General features: G+C 44.8%; 1 pseudogene; it reads right to left on the reverse strand.

The window, feature by feature from the left end:
* Positions 1 to 22,501: 22,501 nt before the first annotated feature.
* LOC142365466 (tyrosine-protein kinase transmembrane receptor ROR2-like) overlaps positions 22,502 to 26,599 on the reverse strand; it is a 99,381-nt pseudogene continuing 95,283 nt past the window's right edge.

Below are 26,599 nucleotides of genomic sequence, written 5' to 3' on the forward strand. Positions count from 1 at the left end.
TTCTAATGCTAGGATATATTGCCTAATTCTTTCTCTAGGTTTCTTTTCTTATTTTAAGATGTATTCCTCAAGGTGAGAAAATCATATAAAGAACACACAGGAATGACAAGAATGAACTAATGTAGTCAGAGATGACCCAGGGGGATGGGGAAAAAGGAGATAACGTTGCCTGAAGGTAACCTCAGGCTAATTAGCATGGTAAAAATCACACCCCTGATGTAGTACCACCTTTGTATAATGAACTAATCACTAATCCGAACATGCGCAGGAGTACACCAGTTATGTAACTAAAACTTGACCAATGAGCAAGTGTTGTGCAACTTCTTCTTTGTTGCAATCTGTATAAAAGCCTACAACTTCTCCAGAGAGGGGGTGCTAGTTTTTGCACATTATCGCCTAGCACCCCTTTTTGTACAGAACTGCATTAAAGGTTGGAAAATGGATCTCAACTCTATATGCTCATTGGCTGCGGTGCACCAGGCACAAGCCTATTCCTGGATTAAGGGACAACAAAGAGACAAAAACAGGGGGAAAAAACCTATTACTTAAAATAATTTAATATGGTGGACTGGAATACGCAGCGTTTGCTTGCCTATTTTCTATTTTTTCTTTCTTGGAAATATCTGTGCTATTAAGCTCATTTACATCATAGATTTAAATTTTGAATGCCATCACTTAACGATTAATGATTTACAGCTGCATCCTTTTAATCCCTCTACTTGCTAACTTTAAGCTTTGGCTTACAAGGAGCAAGTTTCATGGTAAAACATAAAAGTGTAGGAGAGCAAGAACTCTGCAATCTAAACAACAATGCACTTACACCCCACAGGCTCGCTTTTTCTATGACTGTGCCTAGAAGGTGGTCATGCTGTCAGCTTCTCAAACAGATACTCACCTTCTTTCCCCAAGAGGGTCCTTCTCCCTTTGATTGTCTTTACAGGAAAGTCAGAAACATGTTTTCCTGGGATGTTAAGTTAGTCTGCTGCGGTGCATGAAGAGTGCCAGAAAAAGAAAGAGATATGCCCTTAGATGAGTATCTACCATATTTTGATCTCTTTTGTCTATGAAAATAAGATGGTCTTAGCATGCTTCAGTTGGGAGGCTGTCACAGTTTGAGATCAAAATGACGGCGTGTGACTAAATGGGCTCTAGTACCAAAACACTCTTAGTCACAAGTATATTTGATGTTAATGAGTCACACTACCTCCCTGTTCCATGCGAGACATGGCACAACCCAGGAGAGGTCAGAAGCCAACATGGCAGACCAAGCTAGTAGCATGCAGGCTACAGGGTTTCCCCACTCCACCATTAGCCCTCACACACTCAGGCAAGTCTCACACACCCAGCAGCCCCAGTACTTATAGGTTTGGGTGGAGAATCCCTGGTTCTGGTTGACTTAAATCCCATAGCCCCTGGTGGTTTGGCTGTTGCTGCATGGGTGTGCACAGCTTGACCTTCTGGAAGGTTTTCCACATATTAGGTGTTAGTTGAGGGCACCTGTACTGTGTTGCACTAGTTTAGCTGCAGATGATTCAAGTGGAAAACACCACCCTGCCTGCCTGCCTGCCTGCCTGCCTGCCTGCCTGCCTGCCTGCCTGTCTTTCCGTCTGTCTGTCTTTCCGTCTGTCTTTCTGTCTGTCTTTCTGTCTTTCTTTTCTTTCATTCTTCCCCTGCCTAGGAGCAGTGGTGTATCAGGAGATACATATAGCTTTAAACACCTATAGCCTCTGCAGGGAAACTCAGTCAGCAGGAATGGTGGATGTTATTGCTACTGGCTCATCTTGCATACCAAGTACAGCTCAGAGTAATATAGCTAGCAAGGAAATTAAACCACAGTCCACAGTGAAAACACCTACACTGTGACATACACTGCAGTTGTAAAATATTGTTGTTGAGGAACCTACAGAGTATTGTAGATTTTAATAATGGGAAACAGATCCAGAGATTAATGATGAGATAATTAGTTTCTGCTTGCATAATTTCATTATAATGATCATTGTCTTATAGATTAATAAAACCTGCATACTCTGCCAGCAATGCAATTAAGGTAATCATTAGAAAGACATTCTGGAAAATAACCACAGCTGATAAATTTCACTTTTTTTTATAAAACAGCAACATTATAAAAAGCAGCAGTTTCCTTGATGTTCTTTCATGTTTTCCACCTATCTTTTTTGTGCTAAAAAGAAGACTGTAGCAAAAATGTTTGAACTGATGGCTGGCCAAACTTAGAGCAAATGTTATTCTGACATATATTACCAGATATTCTCTAGTTTCAGGCATGCAACTAAAATGTCTATCTTTTTCTTCCACGAATGTGTCTCTTTTGAAGCTTCTGACTGAAGGTGCACCAATCACTCTATAGTAGGATGTCAAAGTTGCCTAAGCAGAGTGAATATTCTCCAGAATACATGCATGGTATTCTCACCTTTGTGAATGCTTAGAAATGAGCATTGTGCTCCTAACTGAAGCTGTTTGAGGTGTTCTTTTCTGTCCTTTTCATGAAGAAAGAGGAAGGAAGAAGGCAAATCTTGTCATCAAACTGGCACTCAAGACAGTAGCTCAACCCTGAGTTGATTGATGCTAATAAGCATCAATCTGGATGCTTATTAGAAAGTCTTATTAGAGCAGTAACCTTAGTGCTACCTAACAGAAAGAAGGATCAGTGCTAGGACTAGCTCCTGGAAATAAAAGGAGGAAAAGACAGCAGAGGGTGTAGTAAGCTGAGAGAGCATCGTTCACAGGAGGAAGAATGAGAGGAAGTAGATTCTCCATTTCAGATTGTCCTCTATTTTGGTGGATTTCACAATTTCAGTTGCTTTATTAAGTCCCATATTTCAAGGGCTTAAAGAATCAAGTAGCATAAATGATGACTGCAAAAACTACTAGCACAATATGTAACCACTAAGTATTTACATGTAATGAAAAATAATAACAGAATAAAAGGAAAATTGTTTAAAAATATGAACAACTGTCTGGGTGTACAAAAGGATGATGTATTGAAGATTCTTTACCTGAAAATCAAGTTCTAGGTAGCTTCACTGGAAGTATCAAGCAGCTATCCATTATGGATAAGACAAATGTCTTTCTGAAACTCTTGTTCTACAGTTTCATAGTCTGTGGGACTCACCTCTCATCTGCATTTAATTGTCCTTATGTATAAGATTACATGTGAGCCAGTTGCCTAATCTGTTACAGTCAGGGAGGCCTGGTTAGTACAGTAAATGGAGTTCAGTGGGGTCACATTTTTGTGAAGAAGTGAGAATGGAAGAGAATTATGTATAGGATACTATACATGACACATGGGATCAATCAAATTGTGGAGCCTGACATGTAAGAAAAAAGTTCAGGGAGAACTAAAAAGGCCAGACACAATTAACCTTTAGTCTGAAAGACTTTGTGATGCATTGTGTAGTACTGTGCTCAAGCTGTTCAGCCTTATCAATCAGCAGGGCACATTAAATTTACCACTGTGCCAAAATCAAGTTTTTTAAAGGTGGCCGAGTTGGATATTTGTACTAGCTTCCATGGTCTTCTTCTGCTGAGAGTTGTGTAGGAAGAGCAGTCCTACAAAAAATAATGTCAGTCTACACTCACACAAGTAGACATGGCCAAGTACATGCATGCTATCAATGTGTTCCTCTCATACACTCTTTGTTTCAAAAACAAAATGGAAGTAGTTTACTGAACTTCATAGAGAAAAGAAATTGCAAGAAAAGAATAGTTCCTGAGACGATAGATTATTTTCTTCTTGCTTTAGCCAACAGATAGTTGCCAAGTCTTGAAATTACTGAGGCTTCTTAGAGCACACACACATCAGTAGTTCAAGAGCTATTTGGAGAAAGGCATTAAGAGAGCCTGCATCTTTGGCTCCTTTGTGCTTCATTTCTCTCTTATGTCTCTCTCTATTTGTAAGGGAAAACATCATGATTAAGCAAGCATAAATGCCCCTAATATGCTGGGTTTGTTGAATATGTTTGACTGTCCTGTAGTAGCTGTTATATTACTGCTAAGGCTGGTTTCTGTGCTGGGTTCGGCCAGGACAGGGTTAATTTTCACCAGAAGCCGGGAGGGGACACAGCCGGGCCAGCTTACCCAAACTGGCCAAACAAAACGTGGTATTCGATACCATGTGACATCATGCTCGGTTCTGAGTGGGGGAGCTGGCCAGGGGGAAGTTAATCGCATCTCCAGAGTGCGCTGGGCATCCGGTGGTGAGAGTTGCTCTGTCCATTTCGGTGTTTGTTTAGTATTTTTTTCTTATCAGTATTGTTGTTGTTACTGTTCCCTTCCTTTGCTGTTCTGTTAAACTGCCCTTATCCCGACCCACGAATTTTGCCTTTTTCTTTCCATTCTCCTCCTCACCCCAGCGGGGGGAAGGGTGATAGAGCAGCCGCATGGTCCTTTGTTGCTGGCCACAGCTAAACTAAGACATTTTTATATTTGGCGCCCAAGCGTGGGGCGGGGATAATGGCAGGGCTGAGCAGAGGGTGTCAAAACAACTCTGTTATAAATTTTTATACGCATTTATTGTATTAGTTAAACAGTCACCGGTAAAAAATGTTGCTGTCTTTGCTCACATGGTTGTGGTATGTAAACCCTTACTTGCTGTATGTGTTCCCATTGGTGTTGTTCATTATCTCTGGGAAAAGGATCAGGATTATGATTTTGCTGTACTGTGTAACATCTATTTATGATATGATAACATGACTGGGCATGAAGTTAGGCTTGTATTTGTGTGCAGCGCTGTGGTCATTTCCACACCTTGCGTGCTATCTTTCGGATTTTATTAATAATCGAATCCACTCTATGGTGAAAACCGGAGGGGATACTTTCCCCCACTCTTTCACCCCCCCTCTCTCCTTCACGCTAGTCCTAACAGCTTTTGAGAATTTCGAGTACCTGTGGGATGCTCAGGCCAGCATGCTCCTATTGTTATGTCTCCTGAATGGGTTTCAGGTCTTGTTTAGGGTTATACAAGTACTTAAAAATATCCCGCAGAGACCTGCCCCGGGGCTGGATAGCTATGAGTGGCAGGGTGTGTGGGATAGCATGGGCAAATGCCTAGGACGGTGGGCACCCCCCATGTTTTGGAACTTCACCCCTGAGCAAGTTCAGAATCCTGACCAACTAGTAAAATATTTGGAAGAAGTGTACTTTCACCCTGGGAATTCCAGGGAGACACAAATCATGGCAATGTGCTGGGGTCTGGCACAGGCCTACCGAGACGACCTGTTCAACAAGATGCAGTGCTCTAAAGGGGAAGGAGGGCAAAACAAAGTGACAGGCACTACGGCTGCCCCAGCCCCCCCAACCAGATCTGCAGCTGCTCATTCCCCTGAACACGCCCCAGGCCCCCCCAGTCGGCACCATGGATGCTGCCGCAACAACAATTGCAGCTGCCTCACCCCTGTAGCGGGCATGGTGGCTGCTCCAGCCCTGGCAGCAGGCACTGCAGCTGAACACGAAAACCAACCTGTGTCAGTATCAGTCGCCCCTATACAGAAAAAGAAATACACAAAGAAATGAGTTCAACACATACGGGATGACAATGAACCAGGACGATGAATGAGCAATGACAATGAACCACCAATGGCAATATCGCACCAATCAAGACGCCCTTATCCCCATTCATCAGCTGATCCCTCAACTGGAGAGCCAAGGAGGGATCAGCAAAACTCACCCACCCTTTCATAGTCCCATATGGCCAGTGAGAAAATCTACTGGAGAGAGGAGACTGACAGTAGACTACTGTGGCCTGAATGAAGTCACATGACCGCTGAGTGCTGCTGTGCCTGACATGCTAGAACTTCAATATCAGCTGGAGTCAAAGGCAGCCAAGTGGTATGCCACCACTGACATCGCTAATGCATTCTTCTCCATCCCTTTGGCAGCAGAGTCCAGGACACAGATTGCTTTCACAGAATCACAGAATCAAAGAATGGTACGGGTTGGAAGGGACCTCTGTGGGTCATCTAGTCCAATCCCCCTGCCGAAGCAGGGTCAACTAGAGCAGGCTGCACAGGACCCTGTCCAGGAGGGTCTTGAATATCTCCAGAAAAGGAGACTCCACAACCTCCCTGGGCAGCCTGTTCCAGTGCTCCGTCACCCTCAGAGGGAAGAAGTTCTTCCTCATGTTCAGACGGAACTTCCTGTGCTTCAGTTTGTGCTCGTTGCCCCTTGTCCTGTCACTGGGCACCACTGAAAAGAGCTTGGCCCCATCCTCCTGACACCCACCCTTCAGATATTTGTAGGCATTTAGAAGGTCCCCTCTCAGCCTTCTCTTCTTCAGGCTAAACAAGCCCAGCTCCCTCAGCCTTTCCTCAAAGGATAGATGCTCCAGTCCCCTCATCATCCTCGTAGCCCTCTGCTGGACTCTCTCCAGTAGCTCCTCATCTTTCTTGAACTGGGGAGCCCAGAACTGGACACAGTACTCCAGATGAGGCCTCACTAGGGCAGAGTAGAGGGGAAGGAGAACCTTCCTCGAACTGCTGGCCACACTCCTCTTCATGCACCCCAGGATCCCATTGGCCTTCTTGGCAACCAGGGCACACTGCTGGCTCATGGTCAACTTGTCATCCACCAGGACACCCAGGTCCGCCCCAAGCCTGTACTGATGCATGGGGTTGTTCCTCCCCAGGTGCAGGACCCTGCACTTGCCCTTGTTGAACTTCATCAGGTTCCTCTCCGTTCAACTCTCCAGCCTGTCCAGGTCTCGCTGAATGGCAGCACAGCCTTCTGGTGTATCCACCACTCCTCCCAGTTTTGTGTCATCAGCAAACTTGCTGAGGGTACATTTAACTCTTCATCCAGGTCGTTGATGAAGAAGTTGAACAAGACTGGGCCCAGTACTGACCCCTGGGGGACACCACTAGTTACAGGCCTCCAACTAGACTCTGGGCCGCTGATGACAACCCTCTGAGCTCTGCCATTCAGCCAGTTCTCAATCCACCTCACCAGTCACTCATCCAGCCCACACTTCCTGAGCTTCCCTGGGAGGATGTTATGGGAGACAGTGTCAAATGCCTTGCTGAAGCCAAGGTAGACAACATCCATGGCTCGCCCCTCATCTACCCAGCCAGTCATGCCATTGTAGAAATCTATTAGATTGGTGAAGCATGATTTCCCCTTGGTGAATCCATGCTGACTACTCCCAATAACCTTCTTTTCCTCCACTTGCTTGATGATGACCTCTAGAATGAGCTGCTCCATCACCTTTCCCGGGATGGAGGTGAGGCTGACCGGCCTGTAGTTCCCTGGGTCCTCCTTCTTGCCCTTTTTGAAGATTGGAGTGACATTGGCCTTTCTCCAGTCCTCGGGCACCTCTCCTGTCCTCCAGGACCTCTCAAAGATGATGGAGAGTGGCTCAGCAATGAAATCCGTCAGCTCCCTCAGCACTCGTGGGTGCATTTCATCGGGGCCCATGGATATGTGAGTGTCCAGATTTCCTAAGCAATCCCTCACTCAGTCCTCCTCAACCAAGGGAGGGTCATCCTTTCTGCAGGCTTCCTCCCTCACCTCCAGGGCCTGGGATTCCTGAGGGCCGGCCTTGGCACTGAAGACTGAAGCAAAGAAGGCATTCAGTACCTCTGCCTTCTCTGCATCCTCCGTCACCAGGACACCCACCTCGTTCAGCAGCGGCCCCACATTGTCCCAAGCCTTCCTTTTGCTGCTGATGTAGTTGAAGAAGCCCTTCTTGTTGTTTTTGACATCCCTTGCCAGATTCAATTCCAGGTGGACCTTAGCCTTCCTTGTTGCATCCCTGCATGCTCTGACAACATTCCTGTACTCTTCCCAAGTGGCCTGTCCCTCTTTCCACATTCCATGGACCTTTCTCTTTAATTTGAGTTCCGCTCGAAGCTCCTTGTTCATCCATTCATCATTCACCTGGAGGGGCGTCCAGTATACCTGGAAACGACTGCCCCAGGTGTGGAAACACAGTCCCACCATTTGCCATGGCCTAATCCAGACTGCACTGGAAAAGGGTGAAGCTCCAGAACATCTGCAGTACATTCGTGACATCATTGTGTGGGGTGATAAAGCAGAAGAAGTTTTTGAGAAAGGGACAAAAATTGTCCAAAACCTTCTGAGACCTAGTTTTGTTGTAAAATCATGTAAGGTTAAGTGACCTGCACAGAAGATGCAGTTTTTTAGGAATAAAATGGCAGGATGGTCAATGTCAGATCCCAATGGATGTCATCAGCAAAATAGCATCTATGTCTCCACCGACTAGCAAAGAGGAATCACAAGTCTTCTTAGGTGCTGTGGGGTTTTGGAGGATGCACATCCGAAAATGAAGTCAGATTGCAAGCCCTCTCTATCAAGTGACCCAGAAGAAGAATGATTTTGAATGGAGCCCTGAGCAATGACAAGCATTTGAACAAATTAAACAAGAAATAGCACATGCAGTAGCCCTTTGGCCTCTCCGGGCAGCACAAGGAGAGACTCAAGGTCGACCCCTGCGGTTTTGAAGTTTGGGATAAAGAGGATCCAATCCCTGCTATACTCCAATTTAAAAAGCAATATTTTCAGAATAAAAAGGCATTCGAGCTGCTTTGGAAGTTGTTGGTATTGAAGCACAGATCCTGTTAGCAACTAGGCTGCCAGTACTGGGCTGGATGTTTGAAGAGAGGGTCCCCTCCACACATCATGCCACTGATGCTACATGGAATAAGTGCATCGCGCTGATCACACAGCTGCCCAGTTGCCCAGGAATGTTGCTAGTGATAATGGACTGGCCAGAAAGCTAAGATTTCCGAATGTCAACAGAGAAGGAGTTGACGCATGCAGAAGAGGCCTCACTGTATGATTAACTGCCACAAAGAAGCAGTGTGCCCTGTTCACGGATGGGTCCTGTCACACATTGTGAGAAAGCACTGGAGGTGGAAGGCTGCTGTATGGTGTCCTTCACGTCAGGTCACAGAAACTGCTGAAGTAGACCGTGAGTCGACCCAGTTCTAGGAAGCAAAAGCCATCCAGCTGGCTTTAGACATTGCCAGTCGAGAAAAATGGCCAGTGCTCTGTCTCTACATTGACTCTTGGATGGTGGGAAATGCCTTGTGGGGGTGGCTACAGCAATGGAAGCAGAGCAACTGACAGTGCAGAGGCAAGCCCATCTGGGCTGCCCCACTATGACAAGATATTTTTGCCTGGCTAGAGAATCTGGTTATAAAAGTGCATCATGTGGACGCCCATGTCACTAAGAGTTGGGCCACTGAGGAACATCAAAACAGCCAGCAGGTGGATCAAGCTGCCAAGACTGAATTATCTCAGGTGGATCTGGACTGGCAACATAAGGGTGAATTATTCATTGCTTGGTGGGCCCATGGCCCCTCAGGCCATCAAGGAAGAGATGCAATATACAGATGGGCTCATGACCGAGGGGTGAACTTGACCATAGGAACCATTGCACAGTCATCCATGAATGTGTATCTTGCACTGCAATTAACAAAAGCATCTGTGGTGTGGAGGATGATGGCTGAAATTCAACTATGAGGAGTCCTGGCATATTGATTATATCACACACCCACAAACCCACCAAGGCAAGCGCCATGTACTCACAATGGTGGAAGCAACCACTGGATGGCTGGAAACATATCCCGTGCCCCATGCCACCGCTTGGAACACTGTCCTGGTCCTTGAGAAGCAAGTCCTATGGAGACATGACACCCCAGAAATAATTGGGTTGGACAACAGTACTCATTTCTGAAACAGTGATACAAAGGACTGCTAAAAACTACTCTGAGAGCAAAAGGGAGTGGGATCTTCAAACAGTGGGATACACATTTAGCAAAGAACACCTGGTTTGTTTACACCATGGGATCTACCAATCGAGCTGGCACCGCCCAGCCAAAATTTTTATGTACTGTAGAAGGGGATAAAGATCCCATAGTGTACATGAAGAATATGTTAGGGAAGACAGTCTTGGTTAGTCCTGCCACAAAGGCAAAGGTAAACCCATCTGTGAGATCACTTTTGCCCAAAGACCTGGGTGCACCTGGTGGGTGATGCAGAAGGATGGGAAATTCGACATGTACTTCAAGAGGGTTTGATTTTGGGTGAGAATAGCAAACAATTTAAACTGTATGATGTTTATTGCTATATAATACTGTATGTCATCACTTCTGTTAGTTGCTATATGTTAGATCAAAGATATTACAATAAGAATTATCCAAATTAATGAAGGATGGACTTTGATGAAACTGAGCTAAGTGCAGTGGTGATAGGATGAGACCTGGCTTCAGCAAGTGGTGCCCAGCCACTTCCTCAAGATCGACATCTCCAACCTGCACACCATGGGCATGGGTCACAGCAGATAAACCAGCCGCTAGCTTCTGGATGCAGCGTGCAATCATCCAGCACCATACACCATCTCTCCTGCCCTGAAAGACATTTAAGACAGATGGAACCCAACATCATGGACTAAATGAACTCAGTGGACATTTTAGAGGGATGGCCCTTAGGCTAGGGAGTATTATATGTGTGTATGTATATATATATATCAAAGACAGGAAAAGTGGTGGTGATTAATTGGAAAGTGTAGGACCAGGGCATGATGTAGATGGCATAGGATAAGGGGTGGATAATACCCTGTTTTCAGCTGGGATAAGGTTAATTTTCACAAGAAACTGGGAGGGGACATAGCTGGGAAGGCTGACCCAAACCAGCCAAACAAATGGGATATTCGTTACCATGTGACATCATGCTTGGTATATAAGTATGGGAGCTGACCGGGGGAGGGTAATCGCTGCTCGGGAGCGTGCTGGTCATTGAGTGGTGAGAAAATTGCACTGTTTATTTCCTTACTTTGTATATTCTTTTTATCAGTATTATTGTTGTTATTGTTCTCTTCCTTTGCCATTCTGTTAAACTGTCTTTATCTCAACCCATGATTTTTGTCTTTTTCTTCTGATTCTCCTCCCTGTCCCACCGGGATGGGGGAGGAGCGAGCGAGCAGCTGCGCGGTTCTTTGTTGCCGGCTGGTTCTAAACCATGACAACAATTTATGCTGTTGTTTAAAAAGTACATATATTTTTCATGGAGTTATGCTTTTAAGAAATAGATTGTTTGTATAGAAAGTGCTCAGGAGTGATATGATCTGATAAAAGATCTTAAAAATGTTTTTTCCTGTAGCAATTTTTTCACATTACTCCAAGACAAGAAAAGAATATCATAAACGTGAACAAGAATTATGTGACAGATAGGATGACTGTGTCATTAAACATTAGAATGTTAATAGGAACAAATTCAAGAGAATGTGAATTCCTATACAGCAGTCTGAATTAAGCTGTCATGTAAAAACATATCTGAAGTAATTCAGAGATTTGGCAGGAGCAAATTCACCTTATTATTTTTTCATTAGAAAAAAATAAAGATTGGGACCAGATTCAGGGATACATTATACAGCCATGTACAGAAACAAACAGATATACTTTAACTTAAGAATGTCCTCCCTGAGTCCACTACAGGTCACGACCAGTGGACAATTATGAAGAAACAATAATAAGAACAGGACGAGCAAAAAACCAAAATTTTCTTCCTATGAAAAACTGGAATTCATTACTATCCCAGATTCTTCTAACAGAAGTTAAACTTCTTTCATCATATTTATAAACTTTTAGAATAGAATGGGATAAAATAGAGTAAATAGACAATTTCATTTTAAAGGGACCTACAATGATCACGTAGTCCAACTGCCTGATCACTTCAGGGTGGAACAAAAGTTAAAGCATGTTATTAAGGGCATTGTCCAAATGCCTCTCAAACACTGACAGGCTTGGGGCATCAAACACCTCTCTAGGAAGCCTGTTCCAGTGTCTGACCACCCTCTCGGTAAAGAAATGCTTCCTAATGTTCAGTCTAAACCCCCCCGGCATATCTTTGAACCATTCCCAGGCATCCTGTCACTGGATACCAGGGAGAAGAGATCAGCACCTCCCTCTCCACCTCCTCTCCCCAGGGAGCTCTAGAGAGCAATGAGGTCACCACCCAGCCTCCTTTTCTCCAGACTAGACAAACCCAGAGTCCTCAGCTGCTCCTCATAGGACACTCCTTCCAGTCCTGTCATCAGCTTTGTTGCCCTCCTCTGGAGGCATTCAAGTACCTTAGCATCCTTCTTAAATTGTGGGGCCCAGAACTTTGACCCTCTTTGATCCTATTCAGAATTCTAAATGATGGTTAAGCACTTTCTAGTTCTTCTATTGACACTTTCAATAACAAGCTGAAACTCCATGCCATCCTAGTTTTCATTTCTGACTCTTTTTTTACTGAGCCTAGAGTTAATCATCTGGCAAGAGCCCTCTGCCATTTGGTTAGCTTTCACATAAAAGACAATTTTTAATGTAGTATGAATGGACCATTGACCCCAGTGTAACAGTAAATAATATTAATAAAGAGACCATAGGCCATACACCCATGGGTAAATCAGGTGTATCTTCCTAGAGACAGTGGAACTAGTATTACAGAGGCACAACTGTCAAAGTATTATGCTATTCATACAATTCATTTCTACGTTGTCCTGGGTTTGGCCAGGAAAGGGTTAATTTTCACCAGAATCCAGGAAGGGACACAGCCAGTGGGGCTGGCCCCACCTGGCCAAACAGAGCAGGGTATTCCATACCATGTGCCATCATGCTGGCTTCCGGTGGGGGGGAGCTGGGGGGCGGGAACTCACTCGTGGCTCGGGAGGGCACAGCGGCGGTTCAGTCTGAGAGAGTGGTTCTGTTCTGCGGGCTCTGTTCTGCTGGTTTGTTTTGTGTATTCCCCTTTTCTGCATCATTGTTGTTCCTGTTCCCTTTGTTTGCTGTTATATTAAACTGCCCTTATCACGACCCACCAGTTTTCTGCCTGTTTCTTTCCATTCTCCTCCACACACCAGCAGGGGGAGGGGCGGCCGCGTGGCCCTTTTGTTGCCAGATGCAGCCAAACGAGAACATTTAATTTGGCACCCAAGCATGGGGCAGGGATAATGGCAGGGCTGAGCAGCGGGTGTTAAAACAGCTTTCTTAGATTTTGTTAAAATTTATTATATGCATTTACTATGTTAGTTAAATAGTCGCCGGTAAAAATATTTCTGACTTTGATCAAATGTCTCTGCTATGTAAACCCTTACTTGCTGTATGTGTTCGTCGCTGTGCTGTTTGTTACCTCGGGGAAAAAGATCAGGATGACGATTTTGCTGTACTGTATGATATCGACTTATGATAACATCACAGTGCATGAAATTAGGCTTGTATCTGCATGCAGCACTGCGGTCATTTCCATACCTCGGATCCTATGACTTAGAATTTGTTAATAATCAAACCCAATCTGTGGGGAAAACCAGAGGTGATACCTTTCCCCACTCTTTCACCCCCCCTCTCTCTTTCAGGCTACTCCTAATGGCTTTTGAGAATTTCAAGTACCCATGGGATGCTCAGGCCAGCACTCTCCTATTGTTCTGCCTCCTGAATGGGTTTCAGGTTTTGTTCACGGTTAAACAAGTAGTTAAGAACATCATGCAGAGACCTGCCCAGGTCCGGATAGCTGTGAGTGGCTGGGTGTGTGGGACAACATGGGCAAGTACCTAGGGCAGTGGGTACCCCCGATGTGTTTTAAACTCAGCCCTGTACAAGTACAGAATCCGGACAAACTAGTAAAATATCTGAAAAAAGTGTGCTGCCACCCTGGGAACTCCAGAGAGACACAAATCACTGCAATGTGCTGGGGTCTGGCCCACACCTACCGAGCTGCCCTGTTCAACACTGTTCAGCAACTTAAAGGGGAAGGGGGGGGAAATGAAGCAGCACGCACTGCGACTGGCGCTGCCCCCCCAGCCAGCCTTGCAGCCCCTCCAGCCCAGCAGGCAGTCACAGACCCCCCAACCGGCACCACGGCTGCTGCAGCCACTGGCATTGTCCCAGCTTCCCCAGAGGGCACAGCAGCTGCTCCAGCCCCAGCTCCTGCTGCAGGCATCGCGGCTGAGCCCAATGACCAACCTGTGCCAGTAGCAGTCGCCCCTGTAAAACTAAAGAAAGACGCAAAGAAACCAGATCGCTCCAGGAGGGATGACGATGAGCGGGGGTCATCGCGGGAGACAGAGACAGAGATCATCACCCGGTCCCTGTCCCTGAGAGAGCTGCGAGACATGCGGAAAGATTTCAGCCACCACCCTGGTGAACACATTGTCACCCGGCTGCTGTGGTGTTGGGATAATGCGGCCAGCAGCTTGGAATTAGAGGGCAAGGAAGCCAAGCAGCTGGGATCCCTGGCCAGGGAAGGGGGCATTGACAAGGCCATTGGGAAAAAGGAACAAGTCCTCAGCCTCTGGAGGAGACTTCTGTCAGGCGTGAGGGAGAGGTACCCCTTCAGTGAGGATTTTGTATGCTATCCTGGCAAGTGGACCAATATGGAAAGGGGTATTCAGTACTTGAGGGAATTAGCAGTGCGGGAGCTGGTTTACTATGACACAGACGATGAGCAGTTACCCACAGACCCAGATGAAGTCCAGTGCACAGCATCTATGTGGAGGAAGTTTGTGCGGAGCGCACCGTCCTCATATGCCAACTCACTGGCAGTAGTAGAGTGGAAAGGTAAGTAGGCACCAACAGTGGATGAGGTGGCTGTCAGACTGCGGCAATATGAAGAAAGCCTCCTTCCTCCCTTGTTTCGGCCATGGAGAAATTGTCCCAGAAGGTCCAGTGACTCAAAGAGAGCATGTCCTACTTCCCACCTGTACGGGCCAGTATCTCAGCTATTAGGGGCAGGCGTTCCTCTGCTCAGGAGAGAAAGTACAGAGGCTATACACCATGGGGCACCCTGTGGTTCTACCTGCATGACCACGGAGAGGACATGAGGAAGGGGGATGGAAAACCCACCTCAACCCTAGAGGCACGAGTGCGTGAGTTGCGAGGTAAAACAATCACAAAAGGGGAGTCTGTTAGGAAAAATGCCACTGCAGTTTCCAGCAGCCAGCTCTCCAGAACAGGTAGGCAGTTTGATCTTGATTCCGATCCTCTGGAAGGGACCTCCAAGTCATTTTTACAGCAGGTGAGCAGCAAATTCTCTGACCAGGATTAGAGGGGCCCTGCCTCCAGCCAGGTGGAGGAAAGGGACAACCGCGTTTATTGGACTGTGTGGATTGGATGGCCTGGCACGTCAGATCCACAAGAGTATAAAGCTCTAGTGGACACTGGTGCACAGTGTACTTTAATGCCATCAGATTTCAAAGGGTCAGAGTCCATCTGTGTTTCTGGAGTGACAGGGAGGTCCGAAGAGCTGAGTATATTGGAGGCTGAAGTGAGCCTCACTGGGCAGGAGTGGCAGAAGCACCCCATTGTAACTGGCCCCGAGGCTCCGTGCATCCTTGGCACAGACTATCTTAGGAGAGGGTGTTTCAAGGACCCAAGGGGGTATCGGTGGGCTTTTGGTATAGCTACTGTGGATACGGAAGAAATTAAAGAGCTGTCCATTTTGCCTGGTCTCTTGGAGGATCCTTCCGTTGTGGGGTTGCTGAGGGTTGAAGAACAACAGGTGCCAGTCGCGACCACAACGGTGCACAGGTGACAGTATCGCACTAACCGAGATTCCCTTCTCCCCATTCATCAGCTGATCCGCCATCTGGAGAGCCAAGGAGTGATCAGCAAAACTCGCTCACCCTTTAATAGTCCCATGTGACCAGTGAGAAAATCTACTGGAGAGTGGAGACTGACAATAGACTACCGTCGCCTGAATGAAGTCACACCACCGCTGAGTGCTGCCGTGCCAGACATGCTAGAACTTCAATATCAGCTGGAGTCAAAGGCAGCCAAGTGGTATGCCACCACTGACATAGCTAATGCATTCTTCTCCATCCCTTTGGCAGCAGAGTGCAGGCCACAGTTTGCTTTCACCTGGAGGGGCATCCAGTACACCTGGAATTGACTGCCCCAGGGGTGGAAACAGAGTCCCACCATTTGCCATGGACTAATCCAGACTGCCCTGGAAAAGGATGAAGCTCCAGAACATTTGCAGTACATTGATGACATCATTGTATGGGGTGACACAGAGGAGGAAGTTTTTGAGAAAGGGGAGAAAATAGTTCAGATCCTTCTGAAAGCCGGTTTCGCCATTAAGTGAAATCAAGTTAAGGGACCTACGCAAGAGATCCAGTTTTTGGGGATAAAATGGCAGGATGGGCGCCGACAAATCCCAATGGATGTCATCAACAAAATAGCAGCTATGTCTCCACCAGCCAGCAAAAAGGAAGCACAGGCCTTCCTGGGTGTTGTGGGTATTTGGAGGATGCACATCCCAAACTACAGCCAGATTGTAAGTCCTCTGTACCACGTGACCCGGAAGAAGAATGATTTTGAATGGGGCCCTGAGCAACGACAGGCATTTGAACAAATTAAACGGCAGATAGTTCATGCCGTAGCCCTTGGTCCAGTCTGGTCAGGGCAAGATGTTAAAAATGTGCTCTACACCTCAGCCGGGGAGAATGGCCCAACCTGGAGTCTCTGCCAGAAAGCACCACGGGAGACTTGAGGTCAACCCCTCGGGTTTTGTAGCCGGGGATACAAATGATCCGAGGCCTGCTATACTCCCACTGAAAAAGAGATTCTGGCAGCATATGAAGGCGTTGGAGCTGCTTCAGAAGTGGTCGGCACTGAAGCACAGCTCCTCCTAGCACCACGATTGCCAGTGCTGGGCTGGATGTTCAAAGAGAGGGTCCCCTCTACGCATCATGCCACCGATGCTACGTGGAGTAAGTGGGTCGCGCTGATCACCCAGCGTGCCCGAATGTGAAACCCCAGTCGCCCAGGAATTTTGGAGGTCATCATGGACTGGCCAGAAGGCAAAGATTTTGATCATCACCAGAGGAGGAGGTGACATGTGCTGAAGAGGCCCCACTCTATAACCAGCTGCCAGAAGATAAGAAACAGCATGCCCTATTAACGGATGGGTCCTGTCGCATTGTGGGGAAGCAGCGGAGGTGGAAGGCTGCTGTATGGAGCCCTACACGACAAGTCGCAGAAACTGCCAAGGGAGAAGGTGAGTCCAGACAGTTTGCAGAGGGGAAAGCCATCCAGCTGGCTTTAGACATTGCCAGTCGAGAGAAGTGGCCAGTGCTCTATCTCTACACCGACTCCTGGATGGTGGCCAATGCCTTGTGGGGGTGGCTGCAGCAATGGAAGAAGAACAACTGGCAGCGCAGAGGCAAACCTATCTGGGATGCCCCATTGTGGCAAGATATTGCTGCCCAGCTACAGCAGTTGGTTGTAAAAGTCCGTCACGTGGACGCCCACGTCCCTAAGAGTCGGGCCACTGAAGAACATCAAAACAACCAGCAGGTAGGTCAGGCTGCTAGGATTGAGTTATTTCAGGTGGATCTGGACTGGCAACATAAGGGTGAGCTCTTTATAGCTCGGTGGGCCCATGACATCACAGGCCACCAAGGAAGAGACGCGACATACAGATGGGCTCGTGACCGAGGGGTGGACTTGACCATGGACCCATTGCGCAGGTTATCCATGAATGTGGAACATGCACTGCAATCAAGCAAGCCAAGCGGGTAAAGCCTCAGTGGTATGGAGGACGATGGCTAAAATATAAATATGGGGAGGCTTGGCAGATTGACTACATCACACTGCCACAAACCCACCAAGGCAAGCGCTATGTGCTGACAATGGTGGAGTCCACCACCGGATGGCTGGAAACCTACCCTGTGCCCCATGCCACCGCCCGGAATACCATCCTGGGCCTTGAAAAGCAAGTCCTGTGGTGACATGGCACCCCAGAAAGAATTGAGTCAGACAACGGGACTCACCTTCATAACAGTCTCATAGACACCTGGGCCAAAGAACACGGTATCGAGTGGGTGTATCACATCCCCTACTATGCACCAGCCTCTGGAAAGATCGAACGGTACAATGGGCTGCTAAAAAACACTTTGAGAGCAATGGGGGGTGGGACTTTCAAACACTGGGATGCTCATTTAGCAAAGGCCACCTGGTTGGTTAACACCAGGGGATCCACCAACCGGGCTGGTCCTGCCCAGTCAAAACCTCAGCACCCTGTAGAAGGGGATAAAGTCCCTGTAGTGCACATGCGGAACATGTTAGGGGAGTCAGTCTGGGTTAGTTCTGCTTCAGGCAAAGGCAAGCCCGTCCGCAGGATTGCTTTTGCTCAAGGACCTGGGTGTACCTGGTGGGTAATGCAGAAGGATGGGGAAGTCCGATGTGTACCTCATGGGGATTTGATTTTGGGCGAGAAAAGTCAATGAATAAATTGTATAAAATTAATTGTTAAAATAACCCTGTCACTGTCTGTTATCACTGTTATAATTGTTTTATGTTATACCAGTAGTAGCATAGTAAGAATTGTCCAGATTAAAGAAGGATGGACTTTTTGATGAAACCTAGCAGAGCACAGCGATGATGGGGCTGGACCTGGTTTTCAACAACTGGCATCCAGCAACTTCATCGAGATCAACATCTCCAACCTGCAGACTGTGGGCACGGGCCGCACCAGATACATCAGCCGTGAGCTCCGGATGCAGCAAGTGACCGCCCATCAGCACACATCACCTCTCCTGCCACGGAAGACCATTACGGCAGATGGAGCCCGAAGCCATGGATTAAATGAACTCAACGGACACTTTAGGGTGATGATCCATAGACTAAGGGAATGATATCTGGAGACAGGAGAAGTGGTGGTGATCAACTGGACAATGGGGGACCTGGGCATGACGTAGATGGTATGGAATAAGGGGTGGATAATGTCCTGGGTTTGGCCAGGACAGAGTTGATTTTCACCGGACTCCAGGAAGGGGCACAGCCGGGGCGTGGGGTCTGACCCCACCTGGCCAAACAGAGCCCGGTATTCCATACCATGTGCCGTCACGCTGGGTTCCGTTGGGGGGGGGGCGGTGCGGCGGGGAACTCGCAGCTCGGCAGCGTGCGGCGCCGGTCCTGTCCGGGAGAGCGGGTCTGTGGGGTCGTGCGGTCTGTTCTGTGTATTCCCCTTATCTGTATCGTTGTTGTTGCTGTTCCCTTTGTTTGCTGTTCTGTTGAACTGCCCTTATCCCAACCCACCAGTTTCTGCCTGTTTCTTTCCATTCTCCTCCGCACCCCAGTGGGGGGAGGGGCGGCCGCGTGACCCTTTTGTTGCCGGCTGCAGCCAAACCAGAACACACGTCCACAGCTTATTCACCTGGCAAGCAAAAGCCTGCTTCTTTCTTGCAAAATTTTTTACATTAGTGTTCAATGAGACTGCTTGAGAGAAATGAGGCCTGTTATGTTGTTTTCTTGTTCTTATGTGTTTTCATCTGTCCTCTTTAGTGTGCAGCAGTCAGTAGATTCCTCCTCCCAATTTGTGCTGTTAGGCACCATCACAGATACCTTTTATTGCAAAAAACTAAGTGATAACTATGATATCTCTCAGTTTAAGACATAGCAACACACTGACAGTAGTCAAGGGTTTCTTTATCAGGTAAATGTCTTGAACTTCTGCTTCTACTCCATCTCTTTCTCTGATTCTTTTAGTTTCACATGCAGCTAATGATTTTTCAGTCTATCAGTTGTGGAGTCATTCCTTCCATCTGCCAGTTTTATTTAATATTCCAGACCTCTTCAGGCTGCCCTGTGACTATGGGGCCATAAGAAATCTATCTGCCAACAGATATAAAACCAACACACAAGTATATTTTAAAAATCTATAGCAGCAATAATTTAAGGGTCAAATTTAATTCCAGTATAGAGAAGCATATTGACCACCAACTGCACTAGGAACTTCATCTATTTATGACAGGGTTGGGTACTACTGCATGCTTTTTATAGATGTATTTGTAAACAGAAAGGAGATTCTGTCTTGCTTCAGTATCTGTGTAACTTCATTGAAATTATAAGTGTGTAATGGGTCTAAGTTAGGAGCAAATTTAGCCTAAATGGCCACTGTCTAGTTATCAGCTCTGATAATTATGGCCATTCTTTCATATGAGAATATGTTCATATGAAATATTAATTCATCATCTTTAGACTGAATTATGTAGGGATATGTATTCTGAGTAGTAGCATCCATTCATTCACAGGTAAGATGGTGGCACCTTCGTTTCAGCATTTAATGATATTTTCTGGTTCTGTCCCTCAGTCTAGACCATTGTGGTCATCTAGGATGAAAGATTTGATTTTATCAGATTGCATTGGGCATCCCAGGCCAACGACTACAACTCTACTCCCAACAGAAAATGTAGTTCATTGAGGCCAGGACTGCATGGGAGCCAAAAATAAAGTATCCTTCATTTAAAGAGGATCGCTGTGGAGCAGGCAGTAGAAAACAGTGAACCCAGGTTCAGTTTAATTTTTTGTCCAAGCTGAAAAGTTAATGTTTCTCTAATACAGTTCACACATGTTTGCACCATAATAAACCATCTAGCTATTGCAACAGATGTGAAGGTCTCAAATAAATCATTGTCAGGACTCACCTATTTTTATGGCAGCTTTCTGATTTATTTATTAAAAAAACATACAACCCTGTTCATCTACATTCTTCTTCAAAATACATTATTTATTTATTTATTTTAAAATGCATTTACATTTTAGAGAAATTGTAGTTACTTAAAATACAAATTATTGAGAAACAAGGAAAGGAAATCAGGATTTCAATTCCCACTGTTTAAAGACTGACTCAATATTTTTAAAAAAAATCTCTTTCCATTTCTCCTTCCTTTATTTTTCAGGGCTTTTGATTTACCAATGGCAAGGTGATTCCTGGTAACTTCATGCAGAAAACTTGTAGTATGAAAACACATGGGCTAACAAAGTTCAGTTTTTGGGAGAGGGATTCTTTTTTGGGACTTCTAAATGCATGACCTTTTACGTATGTTTAGAGGCCACTATAAGTCTTCATATACTAAGTGTGTGTGTATGTGACTGAATGTACACGCACAAATATCCAAACAACTAAAGAAATATGCTTGTATGTTTGTTTATGCATGGATACAAGCATACACTCACCCCTCTATCTATCTGTCTATCTACATATTTGCTACTCGTTCTAACAGGTTGAAAGGACTAGTCACAGGGTGTGAATTTTCAGTGAAAAAGTATATGAATGTAATAAAAAATAAATTACATTTAAAGGTCTGTACATGATTCATCTTGCAAGTAGAAGCACAAAACCAGCATTATGTACAATGTTACTTATTTTGGTCTTCTGAAATTCAAAGATTCATTTTCACAGTTTCACATGCAATCCAACACTGATTGTAGTAAAAAAGTGAGCTTATAACCCTGCGCAAAACCAACACTTTTACAATGTAGGAACACGTATCTGGAGCCCTTTTCTATACTTGGCAGATGTATGGGGTTTGACTGGGATAGAGTTAAATTTCTTCATAGTAGTGCGAATGGTGCTATGTTTTGGATTTGTGCTGAAAACAGTGCTGATAACACAGGGATGTTTTAGTTATTGCTGAACAGTGCTTACAAAGCGTCAAGGTCTTTCCTGCTTCTCACACTGCGCAGCCAGCGAGTAGGCTGGGGATGCACAAGAAGTTGGGAGGGGACACAGCAATAAAAAGAATGGCAGATGCTCTTTATTAACCCTCGCTCTCCCACCAGGGGAAGGGAAAAAGGAGGAAAAGGGAGAGAGATTTACAAATTGAAGTTACTTAGCAGAACTTAGCTGTATGGAAGATTCACTAAAAGAGAATCAGTTCTGTTTTAACCAAAACCAGGACATGGTTCAAAATCTTTTGGATAAATTCATGGAAGAAAATTCCATCAAGGGTTATTTAAAAAAAAAAAAAAAAAGCTTCCACCTCTTTTCTTTTTTCAAGAGTCGGGAAATACTCTGAGGAAATATCACTATATATTTGCCTTGACCTTGTACTCTTCCCTGGGCAGCCACTATTGGCTGCCTTTGGAGAAAGGCTACTGGGCTAGACAGACCCATGACCTGACTCAGCACAGCCAATTTTGTGTTCGATTTCCCTACTTTTCTAACTATTGTAACAAAATCATGGATCAATATTCTTAACTTGTTATTTTTTCAGACTCAAAAAGCAAACAGCAATCTTGTGTCCATTATATCAGAGATAAATACCATATGCTAAGCTGTCCATCACATCCATGGCACTTCTTTATGCTTACGGCAATTCTGTAACTGCAGTTTGATTCCTTTTCGTCTTATTGATTTAAGCATAATTCACTAACATTACACTCACATATCATGATATACATGATATGTGATGCTACTCTGCAATACATTGTGCATCAACAGTATGTTACTGAAAAGCAGCTTCCCTCAAAATTGTAGGGCAGCAAAAAGGATTAAACCCAGCAATTCCATACCATCGTATTTGCAAAATCTGATGGTGACAACAGTCAATAAACCAGTATATCATTATTGGAGCACTTCATATAGGTATAAGTTTGTTGGTTTAGTTTCTTTTAGTCAGATCAAAATCACTGATCTTATATCTAAAGATCTACAGTCTCCATGCACAAGTGATGTGAAATTCTTAGCTATGAGGCCAAGTTCTTTAGCCTTCACATTGAATTTCTGCCTCGTCCATCTGAAGTGTGTCATTATCACCCAGTAATCCTGTTTCTGGCACAGACCTCTCCTCTTTCTTCTCCTCCTGGACAGGATTCTGAGCAATATCTTCTGTTCTGTTGTGCATGTCTTCCATGGCCTCTGAGAGCAAAGCAGCCCTGTTGGCCACCGATGTGTTGGAAGGTGCTGTTGTTACATAGTCTGTGCTGGTGGATCTGCTCCCACTGTGGTGGGAGCCTGGTTTGGGAATGATCTGGGGAGGAACCTGCTGAGGAGTCATTTGCATTGGAATTTGGACAGAGTAAAAATTTGGCAAGTAAGCTCCATAGGCAGGCATTGGCTGGTAACCATTAGCTGGAATGCAGAGCTGAGGAGGTAGGACCACTGGTCTTATATGCCCTTTCATTTGTATGAACTGAGGTTGAAGGAAAGCTTGAGTTTTCTGCTTTGGTCCAACATACCTAGCATTGTCGATGTTACCAACAGGGCTTCTGCTGAGAGAACTTTTTTGTGTGCTGTTGCTTGCCCCAGAGGTTTGTGATGAGCTGTTGCAATTAGACAGTTTTCCTCATGTTCTTAGTCTGTTGTGTGTATCTTTAAATCTTGGTCTTCTGATGGGAAATTCATTCCAACACCAAAATGTATATCCACATGGGACAGTCATCAGGACATGGCAAAACATGTGATTCCTGATCATCTCAACAACATCCTGGTTAGAATAGTTACAGTAAGGCTGCAGGACATAGCTAAAAACTTCCCACAACACAACTCCATATGACCGGATATCCGAATCTATAGAAAACTTGCTATACATAATAACCTCAGGGGACATCCTGATAGGAAGAAGGGCATTTTCCACCAGTTTACAGAAATCAGCAGCACATTCTTCCTTGAAAAGACCTAAATCAGATATTTTCACATGAAGTTTGTCAAACATCAATATATTTCTAGTTGTTAAGTCTTTGTGGAAAATATGGTGGCTTGAAAGGTATTCCATTCCTGCAGCTATCTGAGTCATGATGTGGAAAAAAATCTGCTGATTCCAGAGTGAATTTTACTGTCTTGTCATCATCAATGCTGCCAATATCCGAATGAGGAGATCTCATCACCAAGAACTCAAGGAGGTCACTATGAGAACAATAACTAAAAATTATGCTTATGGGTTGTTTCTTTGTCACTATTCCCAGCAAGCAAACAATGTTTGGGTGCTGTAACCGTGATCTCAGCATTGCCTCATGTTTGAATTCTTCTCGAAGAACCAGCTCTGCTTTGTCTTTAAGTGTCTTGATAGTAACATCTTGAGTCTGTTCACCTGGTGTCATACCAAAAAGATGTCCCTTGTAGACTTTGCCAAACCTCTCTTATCCTACTTCCTCCATAAACTGCACAGTCGACAGATATTGATTTCTTTAAGTTTAGTCTGAAACAAAACAAACAAAAAACCCCAGCAAAACCCAGTGTTTTCTAAACAACAGAAGCTTTCATTAAAGAAAAGCTCCCAGTGGTTAGATGCCCCCACAGGAAGATAAATTGGGTCAAAACGACTTTTCAGCTTTTTGTATATTCACAACAGTATATTGATTTTACAGCTAACCTTGGAATGAGTTATACCATTACCAAAAGTGTAAACTAAATTATGCTGCAAGATGATGAATATAATTATTTTTACAAAGTAGCCATCATATTTCCAGCAAGCTAAAAGAACAATTAATTCAGAGTAAATATGTCAAATAATGACATCTATTAACTGCAACTGCACAGCAGACATGCCCAGAGGTGCACTGCCCATTGGAGATTTATCAGAAAAGCCGTGGGCACCAGCTCAGGAGACAGCAGCCTTTGGGGAGCGTGTGTGTGTGTGTGTGTGTGTGTGTGTGTGTGTGTGTGTGAAATATCCCTCCCAGCAGAAGGAGGAATGGAGATCTTAACAGGTGATTTGGGAACAAGCTGTGATTTTAGTCCCAAATAGACTGGACTGGACCAAACAGTCTCCAGCACAGTCCAGACTTGGCCATTAAACCTCTCCCTTAATGAACAAAATCAGTGCAATTTGTTACAATTGCAAATAGCTCATCCTGCAGTTTCCTGAACAGATGTTGCCAAATGTTCCAAACTGACTATTGTTTTTGAGAACTTCTGTCTTGTAAATATTACGGTTAAATATTCAACATTAGATCTGAACAGGATTTTAACATGGAGATCATTTAGTTAACCCAGGAAATTATATGTAAGAGTGTGTTGTGGTGGGTTCTAGGACTCGACCAATATGATCCATAACAGTCAACTTTATTAGCGAAGAATCTGGATTATATAGACAGCACTCAATTATGATTAGTCACTATACATAAACACTCAGTACAACACTCAGCTATGATTGGTCACTATACATAAAACATCTATCAATAAAACACCCCAGTTACATAAGCAATACTCAAACTATGATTGGTCAGTATTCATAGAACGACTATTTACCTGCAGCTGGCCTGAGAATGATTGTCTTTCCCACAGCCAGCCTGAGAAAGGTCTGTTTTCCCGCAACCGGCCTGAGAAAGGTTTGTTTTCCCACAGCCGGCCTGAGAAAGGCCTTGAGGCCTGTGCTGCTTGAAGCCTGCACTACTACAGACCGATCGAGTCCATATTCAGAGTGTCTGGGTTGCTCACAATATGTCCCTGTTCTTCCAGAAACCCCACAAGAATGAAGTTGTGTACAGAAGTTCAAAGTCATTTTTGCTTCACTTTCCTTTGTGACTTAGAAACCTGTTGCACTTAAACTCAGCTCCCAGCTCAGTGGTGATTCAGAATACCAGAGCACTGAGCAGACAGATTAGAAAAGAAACCTTATCATGCATACTGCTTGAAACAAGCAAATCAGACGTGCTGTTACCACGAGGAAAAATGAGCTACAAACTGAAGATTGGATTAGAAATAACATTTCTAGTCACTGAGACAACACAACATGGGAATTGACAGGTAAGTGCAGATGTCATAAAATATTTTGTAATGAAAGCTATTGCCTGAGGCCAGGATTTATAGATACAGCTAGTGACAGAAAGACCTGTTTTTTACTGAAGTAGGTGGCCAGCACATTATGAAAATTAGGTCCCTTAAACCATGACTCAGTTTCAACACTGAAATTCTAAGACACTGAAAATCACAACACTTTGGAAAACTGTGGCCTAAGCAAATTCTGCAAGAAATACCTGTTCATGCTGACTAATGAGTGACATTTCCATGTCCTGTCTAGGAGGTGCTATCAGCTGGCAACACTGTGGTGTAGCAGCAGATGCCTTCTGTTTGTTTCTGTGCATACAGACCAAGAAGAAAAGGCAGACGATAACCAAAGGGATAGCTGTGCTGGGAACCAGGATGTAGAGGATTCCCATTTTGCTATTGTCACGTGGGCCTGTCAGGCACAGAAATATTCATTGTTTATAATAAGTATTTTTAATGCATTCAACAGTAAAGAAAACTAAAAAGCACTAGAGCGTTATTATTAATGCTAAATTTTAAATGAAAAGTAAACTCCTATAACTTGAAAACAGAAGCTATGCTTTTTTCCCCTCACATGCTAATTTTCCACTAAATGTTCCAAAGAAATTTGAATGGACATAGCAGCAAGCAGTATGAAGAATGACTAGGAGTCCCACATTTAACACTGTCTGTGTTGACTATACCAGTACATAATTTATTTAACATTATTTTTTAGGTTTCCTGCTGTGGAAACTGCAGAATATAGACTTGAGTATCATTGCATTATCTTGTTCAGTGTATATGAAATAAGTGAGTAGTCTTGATCATAGTATATAATGTGATGATCGCAATGTTATAAACTGCAGCACAACATGACAATCTGGCCTTCTCAGTCAACTTCAGATATTTCATCAGCACTTTGCCCTGTAATTTACCTTCACTGATACTACTGTCCAGAATAAAAGAAATCTCACCTCTTGCTGGCAGATATATTATTGTACTTAACAGAATTAAAATGCTTACGTTAGAGTAAGACAAAGATGAAAAGGCCATCAATACATTTAATAAGACTGCTCTGGAATCTTTCTAAAATACTTTTTTCTTGGTGTTTAGA

The sequence above is a fragment of the Opisthocomus hoazin genome, chromosome W (assembly GCF_030867145.1).
Source record: "Opisthocomus hoazin isolate bOpiHoa1 chromosome W, bOpiHoa1.hap1, whole genome shotgun sequence".
NCBI classification, from domain to species: Eukaryota; Metazoa; Chordata; class Aves; order Opisthocomiformes; family Opisthocomidae; genus Opisthocomus; species Opisthocomus hoazin.